Below are 21,655 nucleotides of genomic sequence, written 5' to 3' on the forward strand. Positions count from 1 at the left end.
TCCTTTCGCTCAAAGCATAGAGATGGTGGTTTATAGCCAGTGAGTTTGCGTTTGAAGGCTCTGTAGTACTCTCTGCCTTCATTCTTCCGAAAGTTTTGTTCTATCTTTTCAATGAGAAATTTTTCGTATTTACGTTTCTCAGTTCTGAACACCCTAGCTGCTTGGGCACGTTGGGTTATGTAGGTTTCCCAATCATTTTCTGATTTCGTAGAGTAGTACTGTTTCCACGCATTGAGTCTTTCTTGGAGGACTGATTCGCAGGCACCATTCCACCAGGCATGCTTTTTGCTTCTCTTGATTTCTGCAACGTCTTTGGCGGCCTCAACAAGGAGACTTTTGGCGTTGTTAAAGTCACAGTCATTTGGTCTAGCCTTCTCCTGGAACTTCTCGAACCTTTGCCGAAGTTTATCATTGTCGAAGCGTGTGATCTGTTTGGTTGTCTTCCTTGTGTTTGCGGGAATTGGTTTGAATTTGATAAGAGACATATAATGATCTGAGGCCACATTGATGCCTTTCTTTACCTTGACATTCATAATCTCAGGGCTGTTTTTCCTGGAGATTGCAACATGATCAATTTGGAATTCTCCGAGAGCTTGGACGGGAGAACGCCAAGTCATTTGCTTTCTGGGTAGACGGCGAAAGTGGGTCGACATGACCTGCAGGTTGTGATTTTCGCAAATGGACACCAGTCTTTTGCCGTTGGGATTGGTTCTTTTGTGAGCAGGGTAATTTCCTATAACTTTCTTGTACTTCTGTTCACGACCTAGTTGGGCATTGAAGTCACCCAAAAGAAGCTTGACATGGTGTTTGGGGATTTTGTTTAATTTTTCATCCAGTAGGTCCCAGAAATTATCAACTTCGTCTGGATCAGACTTGTTCTTATCGTTTGTAGGAGCATGTGCGTTAACTAGGGCGTAGGTTTTGTTCGCGCATTTAATTGTGAGTATGGACAATCTGTCATTCACAAGTTCGAAATTTGCAACCGATTTAAGGATCTTGGTTCTAACAGCAAACGCGGTTCCAAGCATCACAGCTCCATTGAGGATTCCTTTTTGCGCTTTGCTCTTGAAAAATCGGTAGCCTTCGGATTCAAAAATCTCTTCATCTGGGTACCTTGTCTCATGTAGGGCCATTATGGATATCTGATTTTGGTGAAGAGCTTTGGTGAGGGTTTTCAGCTTTCCAGTTTGTGTAAGTGAATTTATGTTGAAAGTTGCTAGAAAAGTTTTAGATTTTGGCCTGAGTTTTTGACTCTTCGGGGTACGCCGAGACGCTCCGACTCGTCTCTTGCATGATGTCGAGTCTCCCCCAGAATCCGAACGAGACTCGTGCGCCGTGGCGTTCACGACGAGGGATTTATCCCAAGATTTACGTCCTGGGGTATGTTTCTTGAAATGTTGTGCCATCATGCTTTTTGACTTGACTTTGCTTTGGACGGGTACCCATCCTTTTACAACTAGGGTTGTTAGCCCTAGAGGTTGCCTCAAGATGTTTTCTGGCTTCTGGTCATTTACCAGTCTTCGCCGTAACCCTGGCAAGGGACCAGTTTTTTTTTCACGGTGGTATTTTATTTCCCTACTACCCTCTGACTCTGCTGGCGGCAGAGCCAGCGAGCTTCTCCAATTCCAATGGGACGCGCCCGATGGAGGTAACCGGTAAATCCCCACACGAGAGGAATTATTATTATTATAATAATAATAATAATAATAATAATAATAATAATTATTATTATTATTATTAATGTTACGCGGTTTCCGTGGCTCACAGAGGGATAAGAAGCGTGTGGTTTCAAAGGCTGGAAAAGGAATTAACTAGAGCAGAACTTAATACAAATAATAAATTTTATTTGTTTCCTTTTTTTAGTTTAAAATTTGAGAAATAGAAAATCTGAATGAATAACAACAATATTAATGATCTGGTCATCTCCAACAATAACACGGACCTTAGAAGTCTGAAAATCAGGTACAAAAACTTGTAATAATTAGCAAACACAGGAAAGAGCCTTATTGATCTTGATAGAAACAAAATTTACAAAAGCACGATTTGCTCCGATTATTTACACTCCAGGGGAATCTACGCTCCAGAAATATCATAGTCCAGCCTCGCAGAGGCATAACTTTCTTATGGCGAACTCAAGTTCAACCTGACAACTTATCGGTTGTCCTTACATTAAAATAATTATACACAGGTGCTGATGTGGGCTTATCTATTCCTCAGCAGTGATATAATTCACTGTTCCCAAAGGGAACTCACAGCAGAAACAATTACAAAAAAAAAAAAAAAAACAGGGGCATGGTTGCCCATATTAAATGGCCTTAATGAAAAAAGAAAATGGTTGGTTGTAACCGGCCATAAACAAAATGCAAGCAGGCGAAACACCTGCACTCCTTCTAGAAATTGTTAAAATCCTAAGTGGGCGTATGGCGTAGAGATACAGAGGCTAATCCTATACTACCCCGGGGTGACTAAACAAGAAACGTTAATGGCAAATACGATTTACGAAATTTAGAATTTTTGAAAACTTTAGTCACCCCATGCCACGTTGAATGGGTTCCGACAGAGGGTCATCGCTCTTTGTTCTCTTACATTACATAAATTCCAGTAGGGAATAGAACTGAGTCCTCAGACTTGCCGAAATTCTACATTTAAACCACCAGATTTAGAAATTTACGTTAAATAAAAGAGGTAGAAGTCCGCCTCTGTGGTGTAGTGGTTAGCGTGATTAGCTGCCACCCCCGGAGGTCCAGGTTCGATTCCCGGCTCTGCCACGAAAATTTGAAAAGTGGTACGAGGGCTGGAACGGGGTCCACTCAGCCTCGGGAGGTCAACTGAGTAGAGGTGGGTTCGATTCCCACCTCAGCCATCCTCGAAGTGGTTTTCCGTGGTTTCCCACTTCTCCTCCAGGCGAATGCCGGGATGGTACCTAACTTAAGGCCACGGCCGCTTCCTTCCCTCTTCCTTGTCTATCCCTTCCAATCTTCCCATCCCCCCACAAGGCCCCTGTTCAGCATAGCAAGTGAAGCCGCCTGGGCGAGGTACTGGTCATTCTCCCCAGTTGTATCCCCCGACCAAGAGTCTGAAGCTCCAGGACACTGCCCTTGAGGCGGTAGAGGTGGGATCCTTCGCTGAGTCCGAGGGAAAAGCCGCACCTGGAGGGTAAACATGATGATGATGATGATGAAAAGAGGTAGAAACCTTCCCCTCAAACTATCCGCAGGAGCTATCACATGTCTATGAAAATTGTGCCATTACCTTAAGTCGCTGGGCCTTTATCACGCAGGCCGCGCCCCTGCCTCCCTTAGGACACGCCGCACTCAAATCACTGGAGCACTTCAGACAGTACGACCCTAAAGCGCTCTGCTTTTGTAGTACTTCAAGGGGAAGTTTCCAGAACTCTTTACTGATAGGCTGGATTCCTGTACACACCCCCAATTTTAATCGGGTAGAGAAAATATTTACAAGCTTTTGATAAGTTGATTACAATCGAGAAGGAATCAGCTGAAGTGTTGACAACTTCAACACATAAACAAAACAAAAACAAAACAAAACAATCCTCATAAACAAAGGTTAGTCAACTGCAAAAATAAACATTCTTTATGAAATAATTAGAGTTTAGCCCGCGAGAGGGAGCAAATAAATCGATGGTAGAGACATCTAACTGTAGAAGGCCAAAGTTTTGGTATTCACAAGTTCAATTTTCTTGACATAAATGGCCGTATAGAAGGCGCGCAGTTATTATTAAATTATTATTATAATAATAGTGGTTATTATTATTATTATTATTATTATTATTATTATTATTATTATTATTATTATTATTATTATTATTATTATTATACCGTGAGTAAGCCCTCTCCGTCAATTTAGATTAGTGCCTTCTCCTACTGTGAATACATCTCTAATAAAACTGGGTACTATGTAAATCCTAGATGTTTTTCTTTGAGGACTAGATGTCTCTGACATCTATTTGCTAACGCTATCTTGGGTTCGAATCCATTACTAGTCATTGAGAAAGTTTGTATTTGGATGTTGGGCAACTTATCTACACTCAGTTGTTTGTTTTTAATTCTCCGAGGTCATCAAAACTGTTATTAAATTAATCTGCCCATTAAAAGTCTTGACATTAAACTGATTTACCTATCATAATCGTCGATATTAAAATCCTTTGGCCCGATCAAATTGGTGGTTACTAAAAACACCTAGATAATCCGGCCGACCCTCTATATAAGAGGATAATTTTGAGCATTAACTGTCTGATCTTGCGGCAGCATTACCGTGTGTTGACGGAGGCTAGGAGGGGATCTCCTTCGGGAGATGTGAGGTGGGGCCCCGGCATCACTAGGGTTAAATAAACAAGAAAATGTTGAAGCTAGGGAAGATTTCTCCGTTCCCCATCAGTGCGTAACCGCTAGGCCGTCTGATCTTTCTTAAAAATGTAGGTTTTTCTTGTTTCTAAATTAAATATGGGTTTTCTCTGCCAATCTTCGGACTTTCACATTTTCCTTCTCTAATGGAAACTTGTTAAAATATAAGGAAGCACGAGTGGTTACACGCGTAAGCTTCCTCCATTTTATTTTGAGTGACCAAGATTTTCTATCTTCTAAATTTACGTCTCTCTTTTCGGTTTTAATTTTATTCCACTTGGTCACCTCGTCGTATGTCTGACTCATTGGCTGAACGGTCAGCGTACTGGCCTTCGGTTCAGAGGGTCCCGGGTTCGATTCCCGGCCGGGTCGGAGATTTTAACCTTAATTGGTTAATTCCAAAGGCACGGGGGCTGGGTGTATGTGCTGTCTTCATCATCATTTCATCCTCATCACGACGCGCAGGTCACCTACGGGTGTCGAATAGAAAGACCTGCACCTGGCGAGCCGAACTTGTCTTCGGACACTCCCGGCACTAAAAGCCATACGCCATTTCCATTTTTACCTCGTCGTATGGGCTTAGCCTCTGTGTCATCGGGCCTTGTGTCCACCTAAGTGATTGTGAGTAAATTAAGTTTGGAGTGCTTGAGTATCCGCCTCCATTTCATTTTGGTTTTCGGCCTTTGAAAATGTAACTTTTTTCTTTTTCATGGCAGCGTAGTGTGGACCTTATGCCTATGAACATTTATATTTCTTTCGAAGGTGCCATAGATATTCAGGAGTAAATTGTATAACAGTGTATTTACTGCTTCAAGTATTGTGTGGTGACTGATGTGGTCACGTGTGTGATTTCATGGCCCACAAAAGGGCAATTTGTAAAATTGATGTAAATTGAGAAGGCTTCTTTCACTAATATGTACCTTCCCGAATGTGTAGAGACTTGCGTCCGCTTTCTACATAGTGTACAATACTAGAGACCTGCGGGTCAAGGGTTTGACTATTCCACTCGAAATGTGATTCTGTTCAACCAGATTTGCAAAGATTTCTGTGCTTATGAGCTCCTGATATTGCATAGTTTTTTTTTAATTTAAGAGATTTTCAATTGGAATTTCTCGACCTTCTCAGCGCCTTGGTAACTAATTTATGGTATTTTCAGTTATGTTTGTGTTTAAAAGATCCTAATACTATAAAAGAATGAAATGCAGTTTTAATTTGGTTTTTGTTGGCAATATTTAAAGTTTGGTTAGTCTTTTGTCCAGCCATTCACCCCACACGCTTCCTTCCCTCTACGAACCACGGAAGGAACCGTAACAATTATCATCACAAAGGACGAGGATATCTTTAGTTTAATAGGAATTATTATTGTCATGCTACATCCTGTCCTGCCAATATCCAAAGGGAATAAGTAGAAATTACTTATAGAAATAACATATCTGATCAGATGACTTAAATCGAAAAATAAAATTTACACGTGATTTATTGCTCGCAAGCTGATTTAAATAAACGAGTTTATTGTAGTGGTTTATGATTATTAACATATGATAGCGTTCCCTCACAAATTGCGACTCTTGCGTTATTTAATTTAGTTACATTATAACATTTCGGTGCTCGAGGAACTACCGACATTTTCGTTAAAATTCCCGAAATGTTTACGTACAATCTACGATATTTTATTTGTAGACCTGGCAACACTGGACAGCTGCTAGATGAAACCAAATGGCAATTCCGCTACGTACAAATTGTAGAAACGAATTATTTCGACTGATTGTACAAAACCGTACCGACATTTCCATGCAGAGTGCCATTAGGCTGGATATATATTATTTTGCGACGAATCTGCGGGGCCCCTTAAAGTCGGGGCCCGCCTGCATTGTAGGCCCTATCGTTATGCCCCTGCTGCACCACCTCTGGTTGAGGATACGAGTTTCCATTAGCTTGTTAGCTTGCATTCTGTCACTCTACAGTATTTTCATTGCCTTCAAGTGGTACTTTCCACTGCAGCATGATTTTCTGTCGAATGTTACCTAGTAAGTAATACAGTCGAACCTCAAAATCTCGAGCCTCCATTACTCCAATTTTCAGTATCTCGAAGTAACTTCAATTTCCCGGCCGTTTGTCCTATTCTTCTCGTGTATTTATTTTTCTATTACTCGAAATTCGGTTGCACGAATTTCTCGATTTCTCAAAGCAAACGTTTCGTCCCTTGAAGCAAACATACTCTGTAATTCGAAATGTGTACAACACTGACTGTGCAGTACTGCGAGGAACGATTAACAAGTAAAGAAAGGGTTACAGTGATGCTGAGAGCTAATATGACGGCGACCGAAAAACGAACTGCTAGTGATCGGAAAATCGGCGAAGCCTCGCTGTTTTTCGGGTGTGAATTAATTACCGGATACGTACGAAAGTAACCCCGGAAGTCGTGAATGACAAGCTCCATTTACGAATCTTGGCTGTGTGGTTTCGAACCTACATACAGAGTCAGTCGAATATCAATGACAGTGTTTCTAACAGCAATAAATGTTGCTGAAAAGTCTATGGAAAAGAAGGTTAACAGTAGAAAACAGAAGAGACTGATTATTGTAAAGGTGTTAACGGAGGTATGTTTCTTGTTTCACTAGTGTATGTACTGTATTCTTTCTTTATTTCTTAATCTCTTTACCCTCCAGGGTTGGTTTTTCCCTCGGACTGAGCGAGGGATCCCACATCTACCGCCTCAAGGGCAGTGTCCTGGAGCGTGAGACATTGGGCCGGGGGATACAACTGGGGAGGATGACCAGTACCTCGTCCAGGCGGCCTCACTTGCTATGCTGAACAGGGGCCCTGTGGAGGGAGATGGGAAGATTGGATGGGATAGGCAAGGAAGAGGGAAGGAAGCGGCCGTGGCCTTAAGTGAGGTACCATCCCGGCATTTGCCTGGAGGAGAAGTGGGAAACCACGAAAAACCACTTTCAGGATGGCTGAGGTGGGAATCGAACCCACCTCTACTCAGTTGACCTCCCAAGACTGAGTGGACCCCGTTCCAGCCCTGGTACCACCAAATTTCGTGGCAGAGCCGGGAATCGAATCCGGGCCTCCGGGGCTGGCAGCTAATCACGCTAACCACTACACCACAGAGGCGGACATGTACTGTATTCTACCTTCTAAAAAGTTACTTTAATAAGGGCATAATTAAAGCGATGCCGTGAAATACGAGTTTGTTAGTACATTTTTAAATTGCAAAACAAAGTCCGTACAGGCCATGAAGACCCTTGGAGGAGTGGAAAGTAAAGGCTTCCACCATTGTTAACCTCAGCACGTGATGGGGTAGAGTGGTTAGCTGTACGACCGGCCGCCTTTGCCCCCAAGAATTGACCTGGGACTCACTTTTGGTGACGGGGATACGAACCCACGTCCTTCCGGGCGAACCGAGCACGCCTTTACCGCCTCGGCCAGGCAGCCCCTACATTTTTAAACACTGTAAAAAAATACTGTATTCAGTATAAGCCCGCAGATACATTATGATTCAATTATGTGCTATATATGCTCAAAAACGGTAATCTCTATATCATGAAATTTCGATAAGTCGAAATCAATTTAGCTCCCTCGATGATTCGAGATATCGAGGTTCCACTGTGTTACGTATTCCAGAAGTGTTGAGACGTGTCAGAAGTCAATGATAGGGATGTAGCAATGGAGCGAGGGAGTGTAATTACCTCAGAAAACTGATTATTCTCCCCTATTATCATTCTAACGATGTGGTTATCATTTCGATAACGTTCAAAGAATTGATAAAGAAGATAGGAATACCGGGTGATTCTTATAGATCTGAACAACCATTTCTTTAGCAGATTTCACTTACAATGAACAATGATAGAACAAGTCGAGAAAGATTGAATCTGAGTCGCGTGAAAGGTGCAATCGTTACAAATTGAACTGGGCCTGATGGTCTTCTGAGCTTCTGACCAAGGGCTGTGTTTCGTGCAAAATAGTTTTTAAGATCAGGAGCGCGCAACAATGGGCCGCTACTTTGTGATATGTTACAAAGTAAAAAAAATAAAATAATAATAATAAACCATGGCACTACAGCCCTTGAAGGACCTTGGCCTACCAAGCGACCGCTGCTCAGCACGAAGGCCACCAGATTACGAGGTGTCGTGTGGTCAGCACGACGAATCTTCTCGGTCGTTATTCTGTTACAAAGTAAAGCGGCGCGATTTATTCTGGTCGATTTCTGACAAAAGGGAAGTGTTACGAAAATGTTGCACACTTTGGGCTAGGAAGACTTGGGAGTAAGGAGACAAGCTGCTCGTCTAAGCAGTCTGTTCCGAGCTGTCCGCGGACAGATGGTGTGGAATGATATTAGTAGAGGAATAAGCTTGAAATGTTTTTAAAAATAAGAAATATCATAATATGAAGATAAAATTGAAATTCAAGAGGACAAATTGGTCCAAATGTCCGCTTATTGGAAGAGGAATTAGGGATTGGAATAATTTAGCAAGGTGGATATTTGATAAACTTCTAACTTCTTTGAAGACATTTAAGAAAGACTTGGTAAACGACTGGTAAGGTATCTGCTGTCTGGGCGACCGCTCTAGATGCAGTTCGGTGGTGATTGTTTAATGATTTATTGAATGTTGATTTACGCAAAGAGGTCACACTGCCTTTTCGGATTAACCGGCTGCCCGTTCTCTTTACCAGGTTGAGTGTATTTGGTTTCAAGTTCTCAAACTAGCCTGAATGCCAGGTCCTGGAATCGAATACACTCCCTCCATCACATTAACCACTAACAAAGGAGTTAGCTAAAATTCGTTTTTACCGATCTATGCTAATAAATGCAAGTTGAAGAGAGCAATAAAGTTTATGAAGATAGATACAAACATGAAAATAAACATAATTTAATGTTGAACTTCCAGACACCGTAGGAACTTAAAGCTTGATACCTGAGAACCTGATAATACGAAGGTCCCTAGACAAATCGGACGAGAAAGTGAGCTGGGGGACGCGCTTCAAAATTGGGTCTCCGAAGTAAAGCAATGGATCGTTTTCTGCATGCAGCATAAGTAGTCAAAGCGTGAGCATTATTCCAACCAGCTGGAACCTTCCTTATGAACATAACAATGAACAAAGCAATAAAAGTAATACAAATGTCAAACAAATCTATAGGAAAGTTAATGTATTGCTAGGTGCCCATGCGAATGTCAATCCTGTTGGAGCGCCTTTCCGTATTTCCTGGAAGGAGTGAGTTAGGCGGGGGACCTGTGACGGTCTCTGCTTCTATTTTGATTTTCGTTTGGTGTCCCTGTGGAATTTCTAGAAGGCGTAACTAAAAGGACTCCGAGTAGCGTTACAAAAATGTTGCAAAGTTTGGGCTGGGAATATTTGGGAGAAAGGAGACGAGCTGCTCGATTAAATGGTATGTTACGAGCTGTCAGAGGAGAGATGGCGTGGGAGGACATCAGTAGACGAATAAGTTTGAGTAGTGTCTTTAAAAGTAGGAAAGATCACAATATGAAGATAAAGTTGGAATTCAAGAGGACAAATTGGGGCAAATATTCATAGGAAGGGGAGTTAGGGATTGGAATAACTTACAAAGGGAAATATTAAATAATTTTCCAATTTCGTTGCGATCATTTAAGAAAAGGCTAGGAAAACAACAGATAGGGAATCTGCCACCTGGGCGACTGCCCTAAATGAAGATCAGTTGTGATTGTTACAAATAACTTCATCAGTAGGCATATAAACTCAGGCTCGCCGTGAACGATATTAGTGGGTGCTGAGAGCGTGTCTTTGTGGAGTGTTAGAGACTTGTTATCGTTGTCTATTTGTTAGTGTTGAGTAGTTCAGTGTGTTGAGCAGTCAAATCAGTCAATTATGTGAGTTACCGGTTAAGATGAGATTCTGCCTATTTCCCTATCTTATTCCTGCATACGGAAACGTAGGCTTTTAGGATATAAATCCGTTTTAGGCTCCTTTATCAAGAAAATATGCATTTGAATGCGCCTATAAATGCCTATTTCAGGGGTTTGTATCTATTTAGAGTAGAACTGCCTATTTAATCGCTTTTGACAGTCTTTTAAATAATCTTGTAGTGTGGTCTCCAGAATAATTTTCTCATTTCTAAGATCTGTTTAGAGTGTTTACTCCCCTAACAATAAGAAGAATTCTCGGAAGTCTCCAGAAATAGAGCTTGGAGAACTTACTTCAGGACAAACAAGGAACGATTTGACCACGAATCCTTCCAACCCTCCCACCTCCTAAGATGATATGCGAGAACCAATCACCGTCAAACTATGTTGTACACACCTATATCCACTACGTCCTTCTCGCTGCAAATTGTTGGACGCTTTGTCTTGAGATTGTTTTGAGATCTATTTTGTATGCCTATGGTTGTTTTAAGGAGCATAACATCTCGGTCATCGCCCCTTTGTCATTTGTCCACCTCCGTAGTGTAACGGTTAGTGTTATTACCTGCCGTCCTCGGAGGCCCGGGTTCGATTCCCGGCACTGCCAGGAATTCAAAAGTGGCAGGAGGGGTGGTATGTGATTGAAATGGTACATGCAGCTCCCCTCCAATGGAGGTGTCCCTGAAAAGAGCTGCACCACCTCGGGATGAGGACACATGTTTGCTTTTATCGCCCCTTTGAAGAAGTGTGTTTGGCATAGTCTAAACATTAGGGTTGTTAAGGGAAGTCTTGAGCGCACATCTGGGAAGGTAGCTGCTATCAGAGAAAAGTTTGATCCGGTTCTGCAACGAAACTGAGTGTGAAAATAGATAGTAAAAGTACCACTTCATACGAGGCGATGTTGAGAAATCCCTCGCACAATACAGAAACAATCTTCAGGATAATAGAGAACATGATTTTTACCTGAAAATACTGAAAATTTGTTACTTGTAAATTCCTTCCATAGTCATTGAGCGTACTATTGAATTATTGCACATTGGGAAGAACAGGGCCACGAGTACAAAATAATACTTCTGAGATAATTGCAATATCATCATCATCATCATCTGTTTACCCTCCAGGTTCGGTTTTTCCCTCGGACTTAGCGAGGGATCCCACCTCTACCGCCTCAAAGGCAGTGTCCTGGAGCTGCAGACTCTTGGTCGGGGGATACAACTGGGGAGTATGACCAGTACCTCGCCCAGGCGGCCTCACCTGCTATGCTGAACAGGGGCTTTGTGGAGGGATGGGAAGATTGGAAGGGATAGGCAAGGAAGAGGGAAGGAAGCGGCCGTGGCCTTAAGTTAGGTATCATCCCGGCATTCGCCTGGAGGAGAAGTGGGAAACCACGGAAAACCACTTCCAGGATGGCTGAGGTGGGAATCGAACCCACCTCTACTCAGTTGACCTCCCGAGGCTGAGTGGACCCCGTTCCAGCCCTCGTACCACTTTTCAAATTTCGTGGCAGAGCCGGGAATCGAACCCGGGCCTCCGGGGGTGGCAGCTAATCACGCTAACCACTACACCACAGAGGCGGACTAATTGCAATATAAGATTTAAAAAGATCTAGTAAATTCCGTTTTTAATATATTTATATATTATGTATGTATATACTTTTACATTTATAAATTACAATTTTCTCAGAAGTATCACTTTTGCATTTGTGGTCCTCTTCTTGGCAAGTAATTCTTTCATGCCTATTTGCTTTCCTATTTTACACAGTAGTGCCTATTAACGTGCCTACTTTTGGTACTTTTAGTGCCTGTATGCCTATTTTAACTTTTTAGTGCCTATAAATCGTGATCCAGGTTATCGATCTTGTCTGGAGTGCGTCGTGATAGCCAAAGCTCGTGAGCTCGAACCTGTACGCACATAAGTTATGATCACTAGATTCTTTGGATTCAAATCCAAACCTCTCCGAGTGATCATATGGAGTGAGGGCATATGATGCTGCTGATTGCGATTCGTCCGTCGGATGGAGACGTAAAGCTTTGAGCAGGTCACTTTGTGTTATACGACAGCAGTAACCTACATGCCGACACCGGGTTTCACCCTCTCCCTACCTCATTACCGTCATCATCCCACATTTAGACGCGCAGGTCGCGTATGGGCTTCAAATAGAAGAATTTGGACCAGGCGAGCCGATCATGACCTCAGACACTCCCGACACTAAAACTAAAAGCCGTACGACAAAATAAATAAATAAATAAATAAATAAATAAATAAATAAATAAATAAATAAATAAATAAATAAATAAATAAATAAATAAATAAATAAATAAATAAATAAATACATAAATAAATAAATAAATAAATAAATAAATAAATAAATAAATAAATAAATAAATAAATAAATAAATCACCCCTCTAGCGGTCCCACTCCATGGTTAAATGGTTAGCGTGCTGGCCTTTGGTCACAGGGATGCCAGGTTCGGTTAAAGGCGGGGTCGGGAATTTTAACCATAATTGGCTAATTCCCCTGGCACGGGACTGGGTGTATGTGCCGTCTTCATCATCATTTAATCCTCATCACGATGCGCAGGTCGCCTACGGGAGTCAAATCAAAAGACCTGCACCAAAAATCTCCGGAGACCACACCCCATATTATATACCGCTCTTGCATGCGATCTCTCTTCGAATTTTCACTTGGGACTCGTTCACTCTCAGGTGTACAGTGTTAGGAACGGGGAAATATCTGGATCACTGTCAATCCAGGACGATAGTCTGCGTGCTCGGGTGAGGATTACAGAATGTCGTCGAACACATAATCCTACTCATGTTCTTGGAGGTGTTCAATCTTCTGTCAAGTACCCGATGTAATCTCTTAAGCTTTATCACCTGCAATAAAGATCGTGATTTCAGGTCAGATAACAGCACGTGATACGGTAGCCACACCTTGTGACATCACAAGAGATAACATATGTGTTCGTGTGGCACTGCTGTGCCGAGAACGCCGGGTACGTTGATAACCATTTCAATAGATGACTAAATCCGAATTTTCTAGCTGGAATTTGAAGTGCAGTGATTAGTCTTGCAATAGGTGAATGAAACCGAATTCACGCGGATGAATTTGAGGTGCAGTGATTGTACTGCAATATGTGAATAAAACCGATTTCCCGCGGAGGAATTTGAAGTGCAGTGATTGATACTGCAATAGGTGAATAAAACCCCCGCGGATGAATTTCAAATGCAGTGATTGGTACTGCAATAGGTGAATGAAACCGAATTCGCGCGGAGGAATTTGACGTGCAGTGATTAGTACTGCAATAGGTTAATAAAACCGAATTCACGCGGATGAATTCGGGGTGCAGTGATTGGTACTGCAATAGGTGAATAAAACCTATTTCCTGCGGAGGAATTTGAAGTGTAGTGATGGTACTGCATGAGTTGCCTACCCAGTTCAGTGCGTCATAACTAGGGCCCGGACTGTTATGAAATTACCTGTTCCATTCCCTTGCCTGCAGACAACTAAAAACTGCAAATGTCGACGAATTCTGGTAATGAAATGAAGTGGCATATGGCTTTTAGTGCCGGTAGTGTCCGAGGACGTATTCGGCTAGCCAGGTGTAGGTGTTTTGATTTGACTCCTGTAGGCGACCTGCGCGTCGTGATGAGAATGCAATGATGACGAAGACGACACATACACCCAGCCCCCGTTCCAGCGAAATGAACCAACGATGGTTAAAATTTTCGACCCTGCCGGGTTCGAAGCCGGTACCCCTTTGACCAAAGGCCATCACGCTGACCATTTAGCCATGGACCTGGACGACGAATTGTGGTTCTGATATGGTTCTACTCGTGTTTCATTTGACATACTTTTACGTCTTTCTCTCTTACTCCGTTTACCCTGCAGGGTTGGTTCTTCCTTCGAACAAAGCGGGGGATCCCACCTGTACCGTCTTAAGGGTAGTGTCCTGGAGTGTGAAACTTTGGATCGAGGGGATACAACTGGAGAGGAGGACCAGTACCTCTCACAGGCTGCCTCACCTGCTATGCTGAACAGGGGCTTCGTAGGGGGGGGGGAGATAGGAAGGGGTAGACAAGGAAGAAGGAAGGAAGCGGCCATGGGCTTAAGTTAGCTACTATCCCGGCATTTGCCTGGAGGAGAAGTTGGAGACCACGGGAAATTACTTCGAGGATGGCTGAGGTGGGAATCGAACCCCCTCTATTCAGTTGACCTCTTGAGAATGAGTGGATCCCGTTCCAGCTCTCGTACCACTTTTCAAATTTCGTGGCAGAGCCTGAAATGAAACCCAGGCATCCATTAGACACGTAACACATGCACACATCTGAAGAGTGAAGGGGAGTCGGACGGAGTGAAGGTGGGATATCTAGCATGAACGAAACACGCGGAGGGGAAGATACTTGCTCCCCGCCTGCCCGTACATCCCCCCCTGGCTTGACAGTGATGAGAGAGGGGAATGAGGGGAGTCCTTGAAGGCAACAGACGTACTGTGTATATCAAATTTGTCATTCTTGTGTGCGAAAGCTGGCTGAAATGATAGCGGTCTCGACCATGACTTCATTATCATCGCGCTGAGAAGAATATTTTCGTCTCTATAAAATTACACTACTTTAATACTCATGCAGGCACTGTCAAAAGAAGAATTAATATACTTTGCACTAAAATATACACGTACATCAAATTGGAAGGCCAGAAATTAAGACGAAAGAAAGTAACTGTTTTTCTTAATATAATTACCGTATGGGAAATGGGATAGAAATTAAATGGGATAAAATGACGTATACAAATACAAGGCAGAAACAGTATTTACATTTAAAAGACATGTAAATGAAGAATTTTATTCACAATCCAAAATAAATAATGATGTAGACAATAATAAAATAAGATATTCTCATAATATCACAGTAAAATGTCTTAAAAGAAACAAAGGAGTGCATTTTGTAAGAGAAATGTAAATAAATAAATAAAATGAACGCTTCCTGCACACGAAAATAATTGTATTTGTATAATCTTAAACAGTGCACTAGTTTCCATAAAAATAATAACTTTCTAGCAATTCAAATGATTGGAGGAAACTAATTAGGGAAAAACGAAAATAATGGTTCTTCATTACTTTGTTAATAACAAGGGTGTTTGAAAAACCGTTCCTATGGAGTTACTGCCAGCGCTGATCAAACAATTAAGGGGCACACGTATTGGGGCGGGATTACATCGTGCACATTTTTTCACAAGTAAATTACAGTTAATTAATTGTTTTCCTTGATTAGGAGAAGCCAGTATAGCCAGAATATTTAATCATAGAAGCATCTTAATCAGTTCCCGAGAAAATGATGTTGGGAGTGACCTCTGAGTGCGTAACGGGACAGGCCACACCTCCTGGATGACGAACACATGTGACGTTGCCTTGGTTACTTCTCCTTCATCCTCAGGGTTGGCCAAAATCTTCGCCCAAACGTTACCTGTTTCCTTTTCCACCCGGAATTCTTGTGATCGCTCTTGTACAGTGGCAATCTATCTGGCTGACTGACTAACTCCTCTAAATATAAATAATGTACCGTAAACGTTTCCTACATTTTTCAAACAAATTGATATCGATGGAGTAAATTTGCTATGGGCTTCACGTCGCACCGACACAGATAGGTCTTATGGCGACGATGGGATAGGAAAGGCCTAGGAGTTGGAAGGAAGCGGCCGTGGCCTTTATTAAGGTACAGCCCCAGCATTTGCCTGGTATGAAAATGGGAAACCACGGAAAACCATCTTCAGGGCTGCCGATAGTGGGATTCGAACCTACTATCTCCCGGATGCAAGCTCACAGCCGCGCGCCTCTACGCGCACGGCCAACTCGCCTGGTGATGGAGTAAATAACGTACAGTATCCTTTCATTCATTTTTATTAAGTGCAATAAAGGGCCGTGAGCCCCAGCTTTGCCACAAAAGAGGGCATGTATAAAATAAATAAATAAATAAATAAATAAATAAATAAATAAATAACAGTAAAGGCTGGACTGTGACAAGCAGAGAGGTATGAGTGCAAGATCCTTCGCAAAAATAATGGGTTCTAAGATAACAGAGGAATAGTATAGACTCCGAGCAAGAGAACAGCTATACAGGGATAATTAACGGCTGATGGAGTCAATAACGAAACGACGACTGAAGTTCTACGGACATCTGTTCAAGATACAAATGTAATGTTTTCTCCACAAAGGGTGTATGTGTGTGCGTGTGTGTGGGGGGGGAGGGGGAACTGTCCACCCCCAACTCCCTAATCGCCGCTGCTATGCCTTATACTTACCATTGTGGTCTCTAATGGCCCTAAACGAGAAAAATAAATAAGTAATAAATTATATAAATAAATAAATAAATAAATAAAATAAATAAATAAATAAATAAATAAATAAATAAATAAATAAATAAATAAATAAATAAATAAATAAATAAATAAATAAATAAATAAATAAATAAATAAATAAATAAATAAATAAATAAATAAATAAATAAATAAATAAATAAATCAATAAATAAATACACGGTTTACTTTTAAAATATTAATTGAAATAATGTGGTTATCAATGTAGCCCCGATACCAGTTCAATTTTGATAGGCCAATGCGTTTTTTCTACAGAATATTAAACAATACAACTGTTTCCCTAGAGTCACAATCGAAAGGTCCAGAAAATTCTGTAATTTTTATACGTAGGAATGCTAATAAATAACAAGTTAATCAAACTGGTGTTTTGTTATGCTCAAGTAATAAAGGTGCCTGGCCTGGGAGTAAGTGTTTTTTGATAACAGTTTCACAGAAATGTATTTGAAGTTTTATTTATTTATTTATTTATTTATTTATTTATTTATTTATTTATTTATTTATTTATTTATTTATTTATTTATTTATTTATTTATTTATTTATTTCGACTTTCCCCACCTGGAGATTGCCCCTGAGGACTAAGTATGCAAAAAGACAATGTGGATATTAAAAGTAATTGTGAGCTAGCTGGACATGTGACAGAACCCTTTGAGGTAATTTTACGCTTAAGAAGCCTAAGGGTTTGAATACTTTAAGGTTTTGTGTAATTCTGTAGTATGGTAAAATATGTGTCTTTCTTTCTTTCTTAATCGGCTTACCCTCCAGGGTTGATTTTCCTCCGGACTCAGCGAGGGATCCCACCTCTACCGCCTCAAGGGCACTGTCCTGGAGCGTGAGACATTTTGTCGGGGATACAACTGGGAGAATGACCAGTACCTCACCCAGGCGGCCTCACCTGCTGTGCTGAACAGGGGCCTTCGCGGGGGATGGGATGATTGGAAGGGATAGACAAGGAATAGGGAAGGAAGCGGCCGTGGCCTTAAGTTAGATACCATCCCGGCATTTGTCTGGAGGAGAAGTGGGAAACCACGGAAAATCACTTCCAGGATGGCTGAGGTGGGGATCGAACCCACTTCTACTCAATTGACCTACCGAGACTGAGTGGACCCCGTTCTAGCTCTCGTACCACTTTTCAAATTTCGTGGCAGAGCCTGGAATCGAACCCGGGCCTCCCGGGGTGGCAGCTAATCACACTAACCACTACTCCACAGAGGCGGACATGTGTGTAAGTAAAAAACGAAAACATGAAAAATGATTAGGGCACATTTGGGTTGTATTGGAATTTTCTTAAATGCAGTAGTCTTTACAAACCGGAGTCTTGAAATTTGTTGCTATTGACAAGCAAGCATTGTGCAGAAACGTTTTCTAATTCATAAAACCTATTTTCTGTTTACCAAAACTTCTCACTGGTGCGGCTATGTGTTTGGGATATAGGTTGTAGCTCAGTTTACCCTCCTGCTTATACCACCCGCCGTACTATGCTACAGGCAGTATGCCTATGCAATGTGTAGGAAGCAATTCTATATATTGTTACATCACTGCACAGCAGCTGTACACATCACACCATCAACTACCATGGACACACATAATGGTGAATACATCACTCCACATAGGGCTGGCATCCAGCCAAGAACTTAATCTACACATACTGCCGACTTCAAGTAATTGGGGCAAGGCCAATAATAATAATAACAATAATAAACTTAAGTATTTATTTATTTATTTATTTATTTATTTATTTATTTATTTATTTATTTATTTATTTATTTATTTATTTATTTATTTATTTATTTACATCGATGCGGTCATTTTTCCTGTAAAGTGAGCAATTTGTACTCCAATCTCTCTGGGTTCATTCTCCTCAGGTGATCATAAAAGGTTATCCCGTGGTTTCCCATTTTCACACCAGGCAAATGCTGGGGCTGTACCTTAATTAAGGCCACGGCCGCTTCCTTCCAATTCCTAGGCCTTTCCTATCCCATCGTCGCCATAAGACCTATCCGTGTCGGCGCGACGTAAAGCCCCTACGAAAAAAAAGGTTATCCTTCGTTTCTTCATAACGGCGGTGATCTTTTTGACAGTTCCTTGTTTGACCTCAGGTGGAAGATAAAACCCTTGGACACTTTCTTAGGACCCAGAATCTTTCTGAGGAACTTCCTTCTTTTTTCTCAATCGACATATCTATCATCTTCGCTAGTGCTTCTGCAGCGTGAAGGCATGCCGGTCTCACCACTACGCAATAGTGTCTCAGTTTTGCTTGGTAGGAGATGGATTGGGATCTGTTAAGTATCATGACTGATTTTAAATGCCAATTTCATCTTCCTTGCGCTCCTTTTTCTTTGTCATTCGGGATAATTATCTCGCCAAGCTATTTAAAATTCACGGTCTCCTGGACAATCCCATAAGCCGTATCAATACTGTGAGTGAAATCAGTCTTTTCTGAATTCATATACTCGGTTCATAATTATTACGCGTTATTTTGTATAATGATAATAATAATAATAATAATAATAATAATAATAATAATAATAATAATAATAATAATAATAATAATAATAAAACTAGAGGACCCGTGTTACTCCGCAGCGTTCGTTATAAATAATAAGAAAACTCGTCTTGATATGCCTGTCGAAGTCATATTGTTTTGCCTGCCCTTTTCAACGGTTTTATGAACATTTAATAAAAAGCGCGTTATGATATGCTGCAGTTCGTAGTAAGAATTCATCCATTCTGACGTCATCATGCCGTCTGTTTGTTAAAAATGTATCCATATATTCGTTTTTACCCTGAAATTCTTGATGTAAAGCTTGGTATTGTGTCGTAGAAGGCAATGACAGTACTTCTATATAGAACGGTTGTCTTCTGAGCTCATAGCTTAGTCTCGAATGAGCGTGTTTTGGTCTGCACTCTTTTTAGTGTATCTACGTTATCCTTCGACACGTGTTCTCAGATTATGTGTAAGGCGTATGTCATAATGGAGTCTGTTTGTACGCAGACTTTTTTCTCTTAGCAGATTGTAAGTTATTCGGAACACTCTGCCATCTGTTGAATATATTTGGAAGCAGGGAAAAGTTACAGAATTCGAGTATCTAGTAAGGAAAAATATTCTTGCGTGATCAGAGGAACTATTATCTCTCTGGCTTGACAGGTAGTAATCAAACATGGCTGCATGCAATGACATTACTAAGGATGAAAATCATCTAAATCAGAATATTAATGAAAGTGTTAGTCGCTTAGCAACTTGCTAAGTACAGAATGTATTGCGGGCTAGGGTAAAACTTCGCCTGCAATTATTATTTGTGTGATCATTTAATGATTGGATTTTATGATTACTCAAAGTCAGCTGAACTTAGAGATGATAATAATAATAATAATAATAATAATAATAATAATAATAATAATAATAATAATAATAATAATAATAATAAGAGTTTAATGGTTGTAGCAGAAACGTCGTATTTATTCAAGCTACAGACAAATTAGAATCGGGTAGCGGAAATAAGTTAATAGGTGGAACTGTACAATTTATTAATGACAGAATGTTCATTTATACTTGTCACTTGGTTATTTTTGACACTTTTATAATTTTATAATTTCTAAAGAATTGCATATGGTGTTCCTTGTTTCAATGTGGAGAATTTTAAGATGCTGATCTGGATTGAAGGAATGTTTGTTTATTACGAGGGGTTTGAATTTTTGCTTTTTGCTTTACGTCGCACCGACACAGATAGGTCTTATGGCGACGATGGGACAGGAAAGGCCTGGGAATGGGAAGGAAGAGGCAGTGGCCTTAATTAAGGTACAGCCCCAGCATTTGCTTGGCATGCCGACAGTGGAGTTCGAACCCACTATCTCTCGGATGCGAGCTCACAGCTGCGCGCCCTTAACCGCACGGCCAACTCGCCCGGTGAGGGGTTTGAATAACTGTGACTGTGGACTTATGTAATTTCCATTATCTGACATGTTATTTCATGCCACTCTATCCGATACAAGTTTGCTACTTATTTTGATTTCTTTCTGCACCCCAAAATAAGACAAATTTCGATAAAAAAACTTATTATTGAAGACATTGCTGTGATTAACGTCTAAAAAATGAAACTCATTGAAAAATTAGTAACACGAAAAAAGTAAAATCGGAATATGATTTCAGTATATTCATCACTCCATCAAGAAAAGAAAAAATGGACCACCCATGTCCAGCAGCTTCATTAAATAGTAGGCCACCTCACCACTCTCTTCTAAATCCCCTTGAAGTTTTGCGTTGAGCTCCGTACTTCATCTTGCTCTGGTAAAGCATAATTACTAGGTACTTATAAACGATTGGGACAATAGGAATCCTATGAAAATGTGTGTAGTAAACTCGAAATAATATTGTGTGTAATTCAACAAACTTATTAATGAAATGAACCTCATAATATTACGTAAATAACAATATATTTTATTATTAGTCACAAAATTACTTCACAACAACACGCATTATGTTCAACCATACTACGGTCCAGTTTCTGAAAAACTAGGAACTCTGGTACAAAGGCGGGATTATTCTGTAGCACTAAATGTGGGGCTTTCTTTCTTTCTTTCTTTCTTTCTTTACCGTTCAGCGTTGTTTCTTCCCTCGGACTCAGCTAGGGATCCCACCTCTACCGCCTCAAGGGCAGTGTCCTGGAGCGCAAGACTTTCGGTCAGTGATACAACTGGGAAGGAGGACCAGCACCTCGTCCAATCGGCTTCACCAGCTATGATGAACAGGGGCCTTGAATGTGGTTCTATTTTTTAAATGATCGAAAAGAAAAGATACCATGAGTAAAGAAAATAAAAAGTGGTGTATATAAATTACAATGCGGTGACTGCGACTCCGTTTACGTCGGTCAGACAGGACGAAACTTGAAAATCAGGACGAAAGGACATATTATATCATGGAAATTACATAAGCCCAGAGAGTCATAGTTTTTTAAACACGCCATAAAAAAACAATCATTTCTTTAATCCAGATCAACATCTCAAAATTCTTCATATAGAATCCGAGGGCTCCATA

Source organism: Anabrus simplex, chromosome 7 (genome assembly GCF_040414725.1).
Source record: "Anabrus simplex isolate iqAnaSimp1 chromosome 7, ASM4041472v1, whole genome shotgun sequence".
NCBI lineage: Eukaryota > Metazoa > Arthropoda > Insecta > Orthoptera > Tettigoniidae > Anabrus > Anabrus simplex.